We start from the raw sequence: 18,239 nt of genomic DNA, 5'->3' as shown, positions 1-18,239 counted from the left end.
CACGTGACCGAGGTAGACAACCTCGGCCTGTGCTAACTGGCACTTAGGAGCCTTTACTGTCAAGCCCGCTTCGCGCAGGCGGGTTAGCACTGCCCGCAAGTGTGCCATATGCTCAGACCAGGATGCGGAGAATATTGCTACGTCGTCTAGATACGGTAAAGCGAATTCTTGCTGTCCGAGAGAAGACGAAGAAGTGGCTCTTGTGTGGAACCCCGTTTTCTACTGTTCTCTTTTTGCGAGTATTTTTGCGTGTTTTCGGGAGGCACCGCTTCCGAGACCTTCGGCGATGGAAGCGGAGTCAGCTAGACGTCCGGAGGAGACCGACGTCACAGCGTCGAGCGCTCCGAGGAAGCGCAATCACCTGATGAGCGACACAGGCAGCGAGGACACCCTGCTGTACTACTCTGCTTCCGAAGAAGATCTGTCGGATGACGGCGACTACTTGACAGTTGTGAGGCAAAAAGGAAAGAGGAGAATCGTCACTGCCTCCTCGTCTTCAACAAGGACGACGGCGGCAGCAAAGGCCCATGACACGGCTCATACCATCCTCTTCTTACCCGTGACGCCGACCGACAACCTGAATCGGCTAAACAGGCAAGCCGTATCTGTAACACTAGAGGCTGTTGTTCCAAATGAGATCACGGATATGAGAGTTAACACCCGTAAGAACATTCTCGCGGTTGATGTCAAGAACAGGGCAGCATTGGATATCTTGAGTACAGTGAAAATGCTGGGCAAGATAAATGTTCGCACCATAATACCACAGGACAGCAATACTATATCAGGTGTGATTTATGATGTCGATGAGTCAATCGACGACAACGATCTGCCTATTTTGGTCAAACCCGCCGCAGCAAATGTTGCTATTATTGAAATCCGCCGCCTAGGAGATTCACGCTGTGTGAGGATAACTTTCAAGGGAGGTAGCTTGCGGTCCCACGTGAAAGTTGGATTTTTTCGTCATCCAGTGCGACCGTTCATTCCAAGACCACTTCAGTGTCGTAATTGTTTGAAGATCGGGCATGTCAGCGGCATATGCAAAAATTCGACCGTGTGCGCGAGATGTTCTGAGCAGCACAGTGCAGATGCTTGCCGTGCGACTCACTTCAAATGTGCCAATTGCTCCGGTCCCCATGAGGCATCGTCGAAAGACTGCCCGAGACACAAGACAGAGCGGAAAGTCCTCAAACAAATGGTGAGAGACAACTCAACTCACAGAGCGGCCGCCGCCAAAGTACGACGGCGTAGTGTCCGCCGTCACCGTAGACGATCCTCGTCTACAAGAAATGCTGATACCGTCGCGAGACAGCCGATACTTCCTGAGGCTGGTGCTCCCAAGGCGCTCACCCACACTAACAACACGGTGTCTGATGACGCAGTGCATACCTCTGCTGCAAACGACTGGCCTGCACTTCCAACATTAAATCCTCCAGCCCAACAAAGGTCGACGGTGGACTATCGACGAACCAATGAGGGCACAGACCATGGGCGAGGTCAAGAGAAGCAAGTAATCGCCATAATAAGATCTCTAATGAATGTCATTCGCGTGTTGTTAAACGACATGCAGACGCCATCTGCTCGAGGTGCACTACAAGTGCTGGACGGCCTGGATCCGGTTCTTGCGAGCCTCGAGTAGCAAGCACAATGGCTCTTCCGCGTCAGCCGTTCTTCAGACAAGTCAAGGAAGCATCTATTATGCAATGGAATGCCCGTGGCCTGAAATCCCGCAGTGATTTTCGCCATTACGTTTTCACCAATCGATTCCCCATTGTTGTCGTCTGTGAACCGAAGCTACAGACACCCGTCCGGATCTCAGGCTATGAACCTCATGTGTCATCGACTTGTACTGACATTAGCAAAGTGACCATCTACATACGGTGTGAATTGACTTATGTTGTTCATCCAGTGCGGCCACATGACATTAATCAGTATGTGTGTTTGACCGTGAAACAACAAAACCTTGCGTTTACTTTAGTGGGCGCTTACCTTTCTCCATCAAGTCGTTTTGATAGGCAGAGACTGAGTGACATTATAGATGCGACACCTGGTCCATGGATTATTGTTGGGGACTTCAACGCGCATCATTCTCTTTGGGGAAGCAACAAGATAAATTCGAAAGGAAGAAACCTCGTGTCCTTTGCTTGCGACCATGAACTTTGTTGTCTAAATGATGGCAGTCCCACGTTTCTGCGCGGCCGGACATACAGTAGTTGTTTAGACTTAGCATTTGTTTCGCGATGCCTCACTCGCCGCGTCCATTGGTTCGCAGATATAGAAACCCACGGAAGCGACCACATTCCTACCTACCTGAAGATAAAAGGCCTCACCAAATCCGTTCCATCAAATTTTAAACAAGCAATAGATTGGCCCGTGTTTAAATCCCTTATGGAAGACGCATGCCACGGAAGCATTTCGTCCACACTAGAATTTGAGATCGCCAAGGCTATGCAGGATTCTTTGCGATCATTTCGGCCATTAGAGAACTACACGGATTTTGATTCGGAAATACAGAGCCTCCGTGCAATCCGCCGGCGAGCGGAGCGACGGTACCGACGGACTAAATCACTCTACGACCTTAGAGAGGCCTAACGCATTCAAAAGAAAATTCAGCGTCGCCTTGCTGTACTCCACAATCAACGCTGGAAGTCGTTTTGTGAGTCTCTCGACCCACGTGAACCTCTGTCGGTTGTCTGGAGAACAATCCGTGGTCTTCGAACAGCTCCTCAACAGCGTCGTCCATTTGAGTCTCTAGCCCTACATCAAGGACGCCGAGAAGTCGAGGTAGCCGAAGATTACTGCGCAAGGATTGCGGGTACGGCGCTCACGTATTCACCTTGCGCACCTATTCCCATTGTGCCCCCTTGCTCCCGGGATCCTCGTATGGACACTGCTTTCTCCATCGAAGAACTGGAGGCCGCACTTGCTGGTTGCAGGCGATCTTCGTCACCAGGACACGATGGCATCACATACTCTGCGCTTGTAAACCTTGGTCCAGAGGCCAGAGATGCCCTTCTTGGCCTATACAACGCATCATGGCGTGACGGCTTGGTCCCTACAACGTGGAAATCCAGCCGGCTTGTTCCACTCCTCAAGGCTGGCAAATCCCCGTTGGAATTATCATCTTACCGTCCAATAGCACTGGCCAGCTGTGTCGACAAGGTAATGGAAAGAATGATACTTGCACGGCTAGAATGGTACTTAGAATTCTACAACGTCTATCCAGAGGTAATGGCTGGTTTTCGACGTGGCCGCTCGTCAATAGATAGCGTTATCGACCTGGTAACATACGTACAACACCAGAAACATCTGAAACGAATCACTGCGGCCCTATTCCTTGATGTTAAAGGTGCGTACGACAATGTAGATCATCAGGCAATTCTGGACGCCTTAGAAGCTGTAGGGATTGGTGGACGCACCTTTCGCTGGATATGCAACTATTTGCATGGAAGATCTTTCTTTATTTTGACTGAAGACGGACCAACGCCATCTAGCTATACCAGTCGTGGTGTACCGCAAGGCGGAGTACTCAGCCCTACCCTTTTCAACCTGGTGCTCGTTGGTCTCGCTGATTCGTTACCGCAAACCGTACAGCTCTCCGTATATGCAGACGACATTTGCATATGGGCTTCAGGCGTGACACGTGTACAAGTCCGCGCACGACTTCAGAAAGCCTCAACGGCTGTGTCAAGATACCTAAGAAGACAAGGCCTGGAGCTTTCTGCTGAGAAATGGGCAGTCGTTGCTTTTACTCGTAAATCGATGTCCCCGTATGCTTTGCGGATTAATGACCAAATCATACGATATAGACGAACGCACCGATTTCTTGGCGTCATCATTGATAGAGACTTGTCTTGGAGCCCTCACATCTCGTACATGACGAAGCGTTTGGCCGCCATTGTGGACCTTCTTGCGTTTCTCGGCGGGAAGTCCTGGGGCGCAACAGTACCGTCAATGTTGCAACTATATCGAGCACTGTTTTTGGGCTTCCTGCGGTACAGCTTACCTGTAATAGGTAATACTTGTACTACGAATATTCGCAAACTCCAGAGCGTGCAAGCCCAAGCACTCAGGACTTGTCTCGGTCTTCCCAAAACAACGTCATCGATTGCGACAGTGGCCATAGCCAGAGACGCGCCTTTGACAGTCTACATTGATACAGATGTCCTGAGAGCGCACATCCGACACCTGACTCGGATTCCCTCACACCATCTTGCTTGCTTGCCAGCAAAAAGGCCACTTTCAACTTTTGCTAAAACTATTGTAAGACATCAGTCGTACTTGCCATCAGAATTTACGCCCGCTTCACGATTGTCAGATCCTTTGTGGTGTCTGCACCGGCCGCAAGTGCAACTGACAATTCCAGGAGTCAGAAAGAAAGCTGGAGCGCCATTGCAATCTTTGAAGCAAGCAACTTTGGAGCACATTCACAACGTGCACAGATTCCGGAAACATGTATACACAGATGGCTCAGTAAAACTCAACAGCGCTGCTGCTGCAGTCATCATCCCGGCACAATCTGAGGAAATCAAGTTAAGAACTTCATGTGTGACCACATCAACGGGTGCAGAACTCGCGGCGCTCCGTGCTGCACTTGATTTCATTAAGCAGAAACCACCGCAACAATGGACCGTCTTCAGTGACTCCAAGGCAGCCCTTCAGTGCATACGAAGCCCAATGCGCCACGGACCCAATGAACAACTGGCCTCAGAAATTCGGCACATATATCATCAAAGCTATGATAAGGGCCACAACATAATCTTTCAGTGGCTTCCAGGACATTGTAACATCAGCGGGAATGACCAAGCCGACGAAGCCGCCCGATCGGCACATGAAAGTGGTCAACGAGTCTTCATTCCGCTTTCGCGAACAGACGCTGCGGCTGGGCTGCGATTGATGTCCCGTGAGTGTACTTTGCCCCTGTGGGACTCAAATGTTTTCACCATGTGTCGGTTGCGTTCGTTGTCTCCGGACATACGGATGCACCTCCCGCCTGGATTACCACGACGTGAACAGACCATGCTTTACCGTCTGTGGCTAGGCGTTGCATTTACAAAAGCCTATGCCTTCCTCATAGGAATGACCGACAGCCCCACGTGCGACACATGTAACATCGACGAGACGCTCGCACACATTATCTGTGTCTGCCCGCGATACAGTGCTGAGAGACAAGTGATGTGCAGGGTACTGGACAAGCTGGACAATCGTCCACTTTCAGAACTAAAAGCTTTAGGCCAATGCTCCGAAAGAACATCCGCGTTGAAGGCCTTATTCGCGCTATTAACGTTCTTGCGGTCTACGGGGCTTCACGACAGACTCTAAGAATGCCGCCCCCTACCGTTCTGTAGTGTACGCGCTTTGTTCGTGCTTGTCTCCCTTTCTTTCTATCTCCCCCTTCCAATCTCTTTCTCTTTTTATCCCTCTTAACCCTTCCCCCTGCGCAGGGTAGCCAACCGGAACTACCTCTGGCTAACCTCCCTGCCTTTCTCTGCATTATTTTCTCTCTCTCTTGCTGTCCCCGCAACACTTTATCCATGAGGCTTGAAAAACAGTATGGCGCGTTCTTCAAACCAAAACTCAACACTTTAGGACGGAATGTTCCCATTGGTGAAATGAACGCCGCATACCTACTAGCCTCTTCTGTGAGTGGAACCTGCCGATAACCCCTGACAAGATCTAGGGTGGAAATAAACTGAGCGCTACTAACTTTCTCAAGGCGCTCCTCGATGTTAGGGATCGGATAAATTTGATCCTTAGTGATGGAATTAAGCCTGCGGTAGTCGACGCAAGGACGAGGTTCCTTGCCCGGTACCTCAACTAAAATCAAAGGGGAGGTATAATCACTCTCACCTGCCTCAATAGCACCGAGCTGTAGCATTTTCTTTACCTCAGCCTCCATAATATCGTTCTGGCGGGGTGACACCCGATACGCCTTGGATCGTACTGGCTCAGGGGAGGTAAGTTCTATGTCATGAGTAAGGACAGAAGTCCTACCAGGCCTCTCAGAGAACAGACCTTGAAACTCTTGTAATAGCTGGTGTAGTTCGGTTTTCTGCTCACGCGACAGCGATGCTCTACTGACTAAGTCACTAATGACTTGACCGGTGTCTTCCCTGTTCGTCACTGAGCCTAGTCCCGGAAGCTCGACCGGAAGCTCTTCAGGAACGTTTACCATCATGCACACTACTGCTTCCCTTTGTCTATAAGGTTTGAGCAGATTACAGTGGTAAACTTGCTGCGCTTTCCGCTTTCCTGGCAGACTTACCACGTAGTTAACGTCCGACAGTTTCTGAACAATTCGTGCTGGGCCCTCCCACTGCACGTCTAGTTTGTTGTTTATCGATGTGCGCAATATCATGACCTCATCGCCCACCTCAAAACGACGGGCCCTGGCTGTCCGATCATAATAAACCTTGGCCCTCTGCTGGGCCTTTGCCATTGCTTCACCTGACAACTCCTGTGCCCTTCTTAAGCGTTCGAGGAGCTTAAGCACGTACTCCACCACGACTGGGTCGTCGCCCCTGCCTTCCCATGATTCTCGAAGCATGCGAAGCGGAGACCGAAGCGAGCGACCGTACACCAGCTCAGCTGGCGAAAACCCCGTAGCTGCATGCGGCGCGGTTCTTAATGCAAACATCACCCCAGGCAGACACAGCTCCCAGTCAGTTTGATGTTCAAAACACAAGGCTCTTAACACGCGCTTCATGACGGAGTGGAGCTTCTCAACGGAATTCGACTGTGGGTGGTACACTGAGCTGTGTAGCAGCTTTACCCCACACCTTTCGAGAAAAGTTGTCGTCAAAGCGCTAGTAAACACTGTGCCCTAATCTGATTGGATTTCTGCAGGAAAACCAACTCGCGCAAATATGGACAGTAGTGCATTGACTATCTCAACTGAGCTGAGTTCTTTAAGCGGCACTGCTTCAGGGAACTTTGTCGCTGGGCAGATCACAGTCAAAATGTGTCTGTACCCCGTGGCTGTTACCGGCAGAGGTCCCACTGTATCAATAACGAGCCGTCTAAAAGGCTCCGTAATGATAGGTACCAATTTCAACGGCGCCCTCGATTTGTCCCCTGGTTTGCCCACCCGCTGACAGGTGTCACATGACCTCACGAAGTGGTCTGCGTCCCGAAAACACCCTGGCCAATAGTACTCTTTCAAGAGACGGTCCTTAGTTTTCTTAACTCCTAGGTGTCCGGACCACGAACCCCCATGCGTCAAGCGCAACAGATCCTGACGATAGCATTGAGGCACGATCAGCTGATCGAACTCCACTCCTCTGCGGTCTAGATACTTCCGGTACAGGACTCCACCTCTTTCCACAAAACGCGCATTTTTCCTGGCGATACCTTCCTTGACATTGCAGCGTATGTTTTCTAGGCTACCATCCTTCTTTTGCTCGGCTATCAAAGCCGACCGGCTGACTTTTAGCAACCTATCAAGTCCGTCTGGCGTAGGCGCGATGAGCAAATCAGTAGATAGCTCTTCTAACTTTCCCGCATCGGGATTTTCCTCTCCAGTATCTGGTGCCTTTAACGTTACAGACTCAATTTTATTCAGTTCGGGCGTGCTCTGAATATCGGCTTGCTGCGCCTCTGACCCTTTCTCATTGTTTGATAACGTCGGCCCCGCAACTACCGCCTTTGCAGCGAGCTCCCGAACCTTCGACCTGGTTAAGGCCTGAACACTAGCTTCACCAAACAAAAGCCCCTTCTCGCGCAGGAGGTGATCGGACCTGTTCGAAAATAGGTACGGGTACTGGGGGGGCAGCATAGATGACACTGCCGCCTCCGTCTCAAGCGCTCCGAAAGGTCCTTCAATAAGCACTTTTGCTACCGGCAGACACACGCTATGAGCTTCCACGGCTTGCTTGATCCATGCGCACTCGCCCGTGAACATATGGGGTTCTACATAAGACGGGTGAACTACATCCATTGTAGCTGCGGAATCGCGAAGCACTCGGCACTCTTTCCCGTTCACGAGGAGGTCTCGCATGTAAGGCTCGAGAAGCTTCATGTTCTCGTCAGTGCTGCCTAATGAAAAAAACACAACTTTTGGTGTTGTTTCCGGACACTGCGCCGAAAAGTGACCCGGCTTCTGGCACGTATAACACACGCGCGCTCGCCTCATCTCGAACCGCTTTCTGCGTTTGGCTGCCGCCGTCTCCTTACGTTCTGTCGGACTGCTTTCACTCGCATCCGCACTACGTGTGTTCCCCTTTGCTCTCATGGGTGTGAACTTCGGCCTCTCAAACTTCGAGCCAAATTCACCCTTTTGACCGTCCTTAGCTCCGCGAGCCCGACGCGTCACAAACTCCTCGGCTAGCTCAGCGGCTTTAGCCACCGTACAAACGTCTGGCCTATCCAAGACCCAGTATCGCACGTTCTCCGGTAACCGACTATAAAACTGTTCTAGCCCGAAGCACTGCAGAACTTTATCGTGGTCACGAAACGCTTTCTCTTCTTTGAGCCACTCCTGCATGTTTGACATAAGCCTATACGCAAACTCTGTATATGACTCACTTCTGCCTTTCTCATTTTCCCGAAACTTCCGACGGAACGCCTCCGCAGACAGCCGGTACTTTTTTAGAAGACTCGATTTCACTGTGTCGAAATCCTCTGCCTCCTCTCTATCCAAGCGAGCGACTACGTCGGCCGCCTCGCCGGGTAACAAAGTGAGCAAGCGCTGTGGCCACGTTTCCCGAGAGAACCCCTGCTTCTCGCACGTTCGCTCAAAGTTAACCAGGAACAAACCAATGTCCTCTCCAAGCTTAAACGGCCGCATCAGGTCAGTCATTTTGAACAATACGCGTTCTCCTGCACCGTGTGCCTGACTTCCATTACGAGCGCGTTCCATCTCTATCTCGAGACGCTTCATTTCCAAAGCGTGTTGACGGTCGCGCTCTTCTTTTTCTTTCTCTTTTTGTTCTTTAAGTTCGCGCTCCTGTCTTTTTGCAGTCTCCCTTTCCTCAATGGTCTCAAGGCATTCCGACAGCTCGTCATCCTCAGCTTCTAACTCAAGAATAGCCCTTAGCAGTTCTGGTTTTCTGAGTTTGTCCGAGACATTCAGACCCAACTCTCTTGCAAGCTCCAGCAATTTCGGTTTGCGCAACGACTTCAAATCCATGGCTGCTCTGAATGCTGCTTTCTCTACTGCTTACTATTGTCTTGCCGCAAACTAACCCGGCAGCAACGACAACCACAATTACCAGCTCTGTTTCTAACACTAACAAAAGCCTGGCAAAGCTCAGAAGAAGAAAGTCCCGCACTCACCAAACCTCGCAGCCAAGAGTTCAGTGCAGTCGTTCCGCTGCAGGCAACCAGTCATCACACAGGGCTCGTTGCACTGCTCCCGGATCGTCGTTGAGCTGCTCAGCATACAGTCAACTGCATCTCTTCGCTGCTGGCCTCCGTTGTCGCGATCTCACCGCTGGCAGACAGTTGTTTGAATCGCACCGCTGGTACGAGTTGTTGTGGTCGTACCCGCTGGTACGATTTGTTGGGAACTCGGCGCTGACGCCCATGGTTGTACCTGGGTCGCAAGCCCCAAGGGTAGCGTTGGCCTGGCGGCCTGGGGTACAACTGGAAGCATCCGAAGGTCCCGGCAAAGCATGAGTCGACTGGTAACAACAAAACAACTTGTTTATTTTAACATCGCAAAGAGTTGGCGGTCAGGTTGACCGAAGTAGAGAGACGGGAGAGCACTTTACTCAACAGAAGAAATCGGAGCCCTCCTTTTGGCGTCCGGGGGCAGCTGTTTTTATACTCTCGCAGTTGAGGGCAAGAAGGAACCCCTCAATAGACGAGCACGTGATTGTACAATGGGCTAAGGTGACGCACACTGTCGTAGCGCCGCCGGTCGGGCACAAAGACTGGGAGGAGAAGGTAACTTCGGCTCTCGTAGCGCCTCTGGTCGGGCACAATGACTGGGAGGAGAAGGTGACTCCCTGCTGTCGCATCGCCGCCGGTCGGGCACAATGGCACATACACTCACACACGCACATGAAGACACGTGGCATCGGAACATGCCTGGAAACGCCTGGAAACGCCTGGCGGGGAGCGTAGCGGCGACGCCTGTTACGTTTCGCCTACGACGCGCGGTTTAGCCGGCGCGATTGCAACAAAGCGGCAGACATTTTGGCCCGTTCGGCGTCGCGGCTACGCTCCCCGCCAGGCGTTTCCAGGCGTTTCCAGGCATGTTCCGATGCCACGTGTCTTCATGTGCGTGTGTGAGTGTATGTGCCATTGTGCCCGACCGGCGGCGATGCGACAGCACGAGGTTACCTTCTCCTTCCAGTCATTGTGCCCGACCAGAGGCGCTTCGAGAGCCGAAGTTACCTTCTCCTCCCAGTCTTTGTGCCCGACCGGCGGCGCTACGACAGTGTGCGTCACCTTAGCCCATTGTACAATCACGTGCTCGTCTATTGAGGGGTTCCTTCTTGCCCTCAACTGCGAGAGTATAAAAACAGCTGCCCCCGGACGCCAAAAGGAGGGCTCCGATTTCTTCTGTTGAGTAAAGTGCTCTCCCGTCTCTCTACTTCGGTCAACCTGACCGCCAACTCTTTGCGATGTTAAAATAAACAAGTTGTTTTGTTGTTACCAGTCGACTCATGCTTTGCCGGGACCTTCGGATGCTTCCAGTTGTACCCCAGGCCGCCAGGCCAATGCTACCCTTGGGGCTTGCGACTCAGGTACAACCACGGGCGTCAGCGCCGAGTTCCCAACAAATCGTACCAGCGGGTACGACCACAACAACTCGTACCAGCGGTGCGATTCAAACACGCCGAACGGGCCAAAATGTCTGCCGCTTTGTTGCAATCGCGCCGGCTAAACCGCGCGTCGTAGGCGAAACGTAACACTTCGTAGACGGTCATGTATTGACAGCATACAGGAATTCTGTAACGTTTACAAGTCCACTGTCAACTAAGTAACTATCAGAAGTAAATGAAACTTGGCGTGATAGAGTCGTCTTAGCGGCCAAGTTCAGTATAATTTTATCCCACATTAGATTGAGAGCTACAGAGCATTCGCGAGAAACTGGATACATTTTTTTTTCGTGTCGACGCAACGCGTAGACGGACGGACAACGACTACCACCGGAGGTTAGCTATATACAGCTTCACCAAGAACATTTCACGAATTGGACTATAAGGCTTTCGCATTCCCACACGTAAGCAATCTTAAGCATGTGCCGAATTTGTGTTATTACAATTATTATTATTGTTATTGTTGCTGTTTGCAGTTTTGGTTATAAACTGTAATGACAGGCAGGCCAGGTTATCAGTAGTCGATTTTACGTCTTCAGATAATGAGCAACATATGCGGTGTTTTGCTACGTGTGTGCGATGATGGTGATGTTGTTCGCGTCCCCTTTGAAACGAAGCAGAGACAGATAGCCACCTAGCCTGCTCGATTTGTCCCCGTTTTATTACATTTATTACCATCTAGCCTTTGTCTATCTCATCTCGATATTTACTTTCGTATTTAAAATCTCTGTCACTGCAATAGTCATTACTTACGCTTGAAATGGCTCCGGTCCTATCAACCTCTCCGTCCTTCTTTTTTCCGGCAATACTCTCGTCGTGTCTTATTCATCTTGCCTACTGACCAGTTAATCCTTCCATCGTCTTTTACTCCAACTGTTATTGGAATGGGGACACTCCCTACGGGTCTCGCTAGGTGAATAATACCTTGGCATTCCACCCCTATGTGCCGAGTCGTTTGCGGGCTTTGTTTGCATCCCACACACACGTGCTTGATTCTTCCGCGCATATTTACTCCAGTATGTTTCATTTTGTTATAAAGCAGCTAGCTCGGGCCTTAAATAGTAAGTCACTGCGTTTTGCTTTCTGTGAATAAAGCATTCTTGCTATTGGGCGAATTAAAACAGGGGTAAAATGCTTGTGCGAGCGGGCTCGGGTGCACATACTACCCAGGTTCGACCTGTTTACTGAACCTATCAAAGAACATGGAGAGGTATAACGGAATTGGCATAGCAAATACGGATATCTACAAAGAGTCGAATAAAATAATAAAAATAAGGAAGGCAACTGCTTTCAGCACAGTGCGCCACGCCCTTCGTCGCAGTGCTTTCCGAGGTGCCGGTGGCCGCAAGGCATCGTTTCGACCGCTAATTCGTACTCAATAGGGCGGGTTGCCGAGATTCGGCAGATGCGCGCAGTGGCTGCATCTGTCGTTCACAACAGTGGGCTCATAAAGTGTGCGACGCGTCATAATTCCCATTTTCTACTGCGAAACTGACGGCTAGGAAAATTTCTCCTCTTTCAATTAAAGTAATCACCTCTCTCTCCCTCCCTCCCCCCCCCTCTCTCTCTCTCTCTCTCTTCATTTAATTTTCGAGAGTTCCTCTTCCGCAAGCAACCTGCCCATTTTCTCCGTCCTTAATTTCCTCCACCTCAATTTCTTACACACTTGACGACCGGCTTTGCCATCCGACACAGCAGCCGTGCAGCGTAGACGCGCTTCTCTGCTGCGATGGGCACGCGTAGTCGCGGCGATGGCCGGGCGGAGGCCGTCGCTACCTTCTCCTCGCTTCTCTCCTTGCTGCTCGCTCCTCGAGTCGACCGCGGGAGGTGGCGGGGTGAAGGGCATGCGGAGAAGCGACCACGGTCGGTCGTTACGGTCGCGGCAAAGGCATTGCCGGCGGTCGGCGGCCTGCCAGTCCGCGGCCGCGTCGAGTGCCAAATCGAAGGCGCGCGCTGTGTGTGGACCGGTGGGTGGCGGCGGTTCCAGCCGAGTTCTTTCCGCGTCTCCTTCCACCGGCTGAGGGGCCTTCTTTGTCAGCGTTCGCCCCCACAGAGCCTATTCTCTCTTGTGTGCGTGTACGGTTTGCAGAAGCACGTGGATGCCTTTAGTTTTCTCCTGTTTTCTTTTTTTATCTTCCTTGAGGGCCGCGGCTGGGAGAGGCTCATGCATAAACGCGACAGTGCCGTCGGAAACGCTGGCTGCGATGCTGGCATGCTTTCTTCGTTGACGCGAGCGACCGACGAGGGGACTCCCCAAGGAGACGCGCTGCTCTCGTCAAGCCCCGCCTGTGGTAATTGTTTCTTGTTCTTGGTATATATATATATATATATATATATATATATATATATATATATATATATATATTCTTTACTCTGGCATTTGTGTAGGCTAACCCGCAGTTTATTTTTATGGGCTTATCGTACTATCTCCAGCATCGTTGGTTGATATGTGGGAAAGACGCTGGAACTTGAAGATTGATCAGTCCGGCGGGATACGTTGGCGCGACGTGCAAGCCTATCTACTACGATACAAATGGGAGTGTTCTGCTAATAGCACGAACTCTGGCAAGGAGTACAGCACATTTGTTTTGTGCACGCAGGTGATTCCTGGGTAACCATGCATTAAATGGGGCCAAGAAAACAACAACCGTGAAATACCATTTGCCACGATGTTGAACTTCCACTCGTTTCCTTCTTCGCGGGATTCGTTTTGGGCACAATAAACCTGCATGCCAAAAACGTAACATTACAAATTCTTGTCATTCTTGTTATTACAAATTTTTCGGCTGCTGCTGGCACTCGTGCCATCGGAGCTTGGTGTTCTCAGGTCACTGAGGCCTGGTTTCTGCTTTAATCCCACTCGATCTGAGCCGTTGAGCGGCGAAACCGAGGGCGTGGTTGCGTGCCAGGGGCGTGAACTTCAGGGAGACTGGCTTCCGACGAGGGAGAACATGGCCCTAACACGACGGTTTTCTCGGGTGGGTTCATTCATGCAGTACAAGAAGACGATGAGAAGGAACACGGTCCAGAGGAGAGGTGCCTAGTTGGTTCATAATGTCTTCGTTATGAACCAACTCGAGTGCTCTACGAAAGAAACGTTTTGCCAAGTCACAGCTCCCTCACAAAGGAAGGACGGTTGGTGAAGCTAAAGAAAGTGCAGGTGCTCTAAATGTTTTCTCGCTTTTCTTGCGTTTATTGCTGCAGAGCAATTTCACCCATTAGATTCAACTGCGGCTAACCTAAGTGCAAGAAAGTAGAAGTAAATAAAATATTGGGATAAAGAGGAGTTAAAGTCAAAACTTATGCGTGCCACATCTCTCGAAGGGAGCGCTGCTTCACTAGAACACTTCGCCTAATGGTATTGCGGGCCCGCGTGCACTGTCAGCTGCGATGTCAGCGAACGTAAGAGCGACGCGATTCTGCTCATCGGCTGCCTAGTTGGTCTCTCCTAACAGCCGGAGACGTCAGCGACGCCGCGAGCTTAATAAACAAACGAGGAAACTTCTCTCCTCTGGTGCAAGCGTGAGCGCGTGGTGCTCCATCCAACGCACGCCCCGCGCGTCAGCCGGTGCCGTCGGCGCGGCTGCGACACCGAAGCGCGCCAGCAGGCAGCGCGCCGCCATTCTAAGCCTTCCTTCTCCTATTCCTCCTCCCTGGCACGTCTAGCCCAACTGCTGATCAAGGCCCCACTTTGCATACTGCCCGCATGCCCCGCGCGCCTTGGCGGCAAGCCTCGCGCCGCTCTACGGGCCCTCGCTGCAGCCGGCGAGGGGAGCGGCGGGGCGTGTTTGTTTTTAGGCTTAGCACCGCCGCTGGGGGAAGGAAGGGCGGCGAAGAGTTCCAGATGCGATTTGGCCGGCCACCGCCCCGGGCTCGGTGCTTGCTCCTCCGCGAGGTTTTTCGGGCGCGTTAGAGCGAGCGCCGTTCGAAGGGGCGCCGTCGCGCTCTCTTCGACGGCGGGGTGACGCCGGGCGCTAAACGAGATTCCGGTCGCGAAGCGCGAGCCGCGCGCGCCTCCCGCAGGGCCAGCCTTTTCCCCCGCTTTTTCGGTGAGAGGCAAACGCGCATCTGCGAGCGCGTAGTCGCGACACGACAGGGGACGAAGAGCTGGGACGCGGAAGGCCTGCAGCGCCGAGCGCCGACCACGCGCGCTTCCTTCCGCTCTGCCTGTTTCGCTCTCGCGCTCTTTCTCCGCCTTTGTCGCCTTTGCTGCAGAGAGGCGTGCCTCCAGAAGAACGGGCAGCGCTGCTCTAACATCGTTGCACGTTCGGGTTTGGAGCAATATTAGACGTGGTAAAGCAGTTACTGTAGAGCAGGACCATTTTATGACTAAGTCGGGCGAGCGAATGCATCCGGGGCGAGCGAATGCATCGGCATGTGCAGCATCGCGTACGCTTCTTCGAATCGTCGTACCCTTCATAATTTGCCAGAGTCGAACTGAATTTATAAGAGTCCTGTACAGAAAGGCCCAGAAGGATTACCTTCTTCTACTTATATTGAATAATAATAATACTAAATGATTACGACGAACGGTCATAATCATCTTTTCTTTCCTTTTGGCAGCGATGCTTCGTTCTTAGTTTCATCTCTCGGGACCACTCTTTCTGAAAGAACACCGGTTCCCATTTCGAAGTAAACAAAGTCCTGGGTGCAACACACAGTGACCTCGAGAGTTACATTACTATGCGCAGTCTTTTTGTGACATTCGGAGCTTACGTAAGGCGACGTAACCTCCTCCTTTACTGCCACATCAGTAAAGAAATGTTAACGTTCTAGACGTATCGTGATTACTTCTCCCTAACGTTCATTTGAACGTGAATGGAAATAAGTGCTTCGACACAAAGTGTAATCATGCACAAGTTTGATCTCTTTCGTAAACACCCAGGTGAAGGTCCATAAAAAAAATACCAGTTATACAGAAATGACCGTCAAACTATGTGTTTGTGCTGCCCTAGTTCCGCCATGCGCTATCATTAGTCGTGTATACAGCTGACTTCTGCCTGCAAGTGGGGTTGTTCTCTCTTCATACTCTGAACATTGTTACAACGACGATATAACGTCGTAATGTACAGTTAATACAGTCTATATGTCCACGCTGTCGTCAAGAGCATTCGCAGGTGCCCAAATCGTATTTCCAGTGTTGCGTTTCGCCTGCGACACGTGGTTTTGCCGGCGCGACGGCGGCGGGGCGGCGGACATTTTGGCCCGATCGTCGTCACCGCAACACTCATCGCCAGGTGTTTCCAGGCGCGTCTGCGGCGATGCGACCGCCTAGGGATTTCGTTCCAGTCATTGTGCCCGAAACAGGCGATGCCAAAGCAGGGATCTCCTTCCAGTTATTGGGCCCGAAACAGGCGATGCCAAAGCAGGGATTTCGTTCCAGTCATTGTGCCCGAAACAGGCGATGCCAAAGCAGGGACCATCTTCTCGTTACAGTCATTGTGTCCGACCGGCAGCGCCACGACAGTGTGCTGCGCAGCGCCACGACAGTATGCTGCGCAGCGCCACGACAGTGTGCTGCGCAGCGCCACGACCAGGTGCTACGAGATCGTGCGCAGCGCCACGACATGGTGCTACGGCATCGCTACGACAGTGTGCGTCACCATTAGCCCATTGTACATTCACGTGCTCGTCTTTTGAGGGGTTCCTTCTTGCCCTCAACTGCGAGAGTATAAAAACAGCTGCCCCCGGACGCCAGAGGAGGGCTCCGATTTCTTCAGTTGAGTGAAGTGCTCTCCCGTCTCTCTACTTCGGTCAACTCTTTGCGATGTTAAAATAAACAAGTTGTTTCGTTGTTACCTGTCGACTCATGCTTTGCCGGGACCTTCGGATGCTTGCAGTTGTACCCCAGGCCGCCAGGCCAACGCTACCCTTGGGGCTTGCGACCCAGGTACAACCACGGGCGTCAGCGCCGAGTTCCCAACAGATCGTACCAGCAGTCGGATCCAAATATCTGGTTGCCAGCGGTGAGATCGCCTACGACTTCAAACAACGGTCTGCCAGCGGCGAGATCGCGACAACGGAGGCCAGCAGCAAAGAGATGCAGTTGACTGTATGCTGAGCAGCTCAACGTCGATCCGGGAGCAGTGCAACGAGCCCTGTGTGACGACTGGTTGCCTGCAGCGGAACGACTGCGCGGAATTCCTGCCTGCGAGGTTTGGTGAGTGCGGGACTTTCTTCTTCTGAGCGTTGCCAGGCTTTTTGTTAGTGTCAGAAACAGAGCTGGTAATTGTGGTTGTCGTTGCTGCCGGGTTAGTTTGCGGCAAGACAATAGTAAGCAGTAGAGAAAGCAGCATTCAGAGCAGCCATGGATTTGAAGTCGTTGCGCAAACCGAAATTGTTGGAGCTTGCAAGAGAGTTGGGTCTGGATGTCTCAGACAAACTAAGAAAACCGGAACTGATAACGGCTATTCTTGAGTTAGAGGCTGAGGATGACGAGCTGTCGGAATGCCTTGAGACTATTGAGGAGAGGTCAAAAAGACAGGAGCGCGAACTTAAAGAGCAGAAAGAAAAAGAAGAGCGCGAACACGCTTTGGAAATGAAGCGTCTCGAGATAGAGATGGAACGCGCTCGTAATGGAAGTCAGGCACACGGTGCAGGAGAACGCGTATTGTTCAAAATGACTGACCTGATGCGGCCGTTTAAGCTTGGAGAGGACATTGGTTTGTTCCTGGTTAACTTTGAGCGAACGTGCGAGAAGCAGGGGTTCTCTCGGGAAACGTGGCCACAGCGCTTGCTCACTTTGTTACCCGGCGAGGCGGCCGACGTAGTCGCTCGCTTGGATAGAGAGGAAGCAGAGGATTTCGACAAAGTAAAATCGAGTCTGCTAAAAAAGTACCGGCTGTCTGCGGAAGCGTTCCGTCGGAAGTTTCGGGAAAATGAGAAAGGCAAAAGTGAGTCATATACAGAGTTTGCGTATAGGCTTATGTCGAACATGCAGGAGTGGCTCAAAGAAGAGAAAGCGTTTGGTGACCACGATAAAGTTCTGCAGTGTTTCGGGCTGGAACAGTTTTATAGTCGGTTACCGGAGAACGTGCGATACTGGGTCTTGGATAGGCCAGACGTGAGTACGGTGGCTAGAGCCGCTGAGCTAGCCGAGGAGTTTGTGACGCGTCGAGCTCGCGGAGCTAAGGACGGTCAAAAGGGTGAATTTGGCTCGAAGTTTGGGAGGCCGAAATTCACGCCCATGAGATTAAAGGGGGACACGCGTAGTGAGGATGCGAGCGAAAGCAGTCCGACCAAACGTAAAGAGACGGCGGCAGCCAAACGCAGAAAGCGGTTCGAGATGAGGCGAGCGCGCTTGTGTTATACGTGCCAGAAGCCGGGTCACTTTTCGGCGCAGTGTCCGGAAACAACACCAAAAGTTGTGTTTTTTTCAATAGGCAGCACTGACGAGAACATGAAGCTTCTCGAGCCTTACATGCGAGACCTCCTCGTGAACGGGAAAGAGTGCCGAGTGCTTCGCGATTCCGCAGC

This window comes from Dermacentor variabilis, chromosome 2, assembly GCF_050947875.1.
Source record: "Dermacentor variabilis isolate Ectoservices chromosome 2, ASM5094787v1, whole genome shotgun sequence".
NCBI classification, from domain to species: Eukaryota; Metazoa; Arthropoda; class Arachnida; order Ixodida; family Ixodidae; genus Dermacentor; species Dermacentor variabilis.
The sequence above is the reverse complement of the archived record's forward strand: the minus strand, read 5'-3'. Positions refer to the sequence as shown.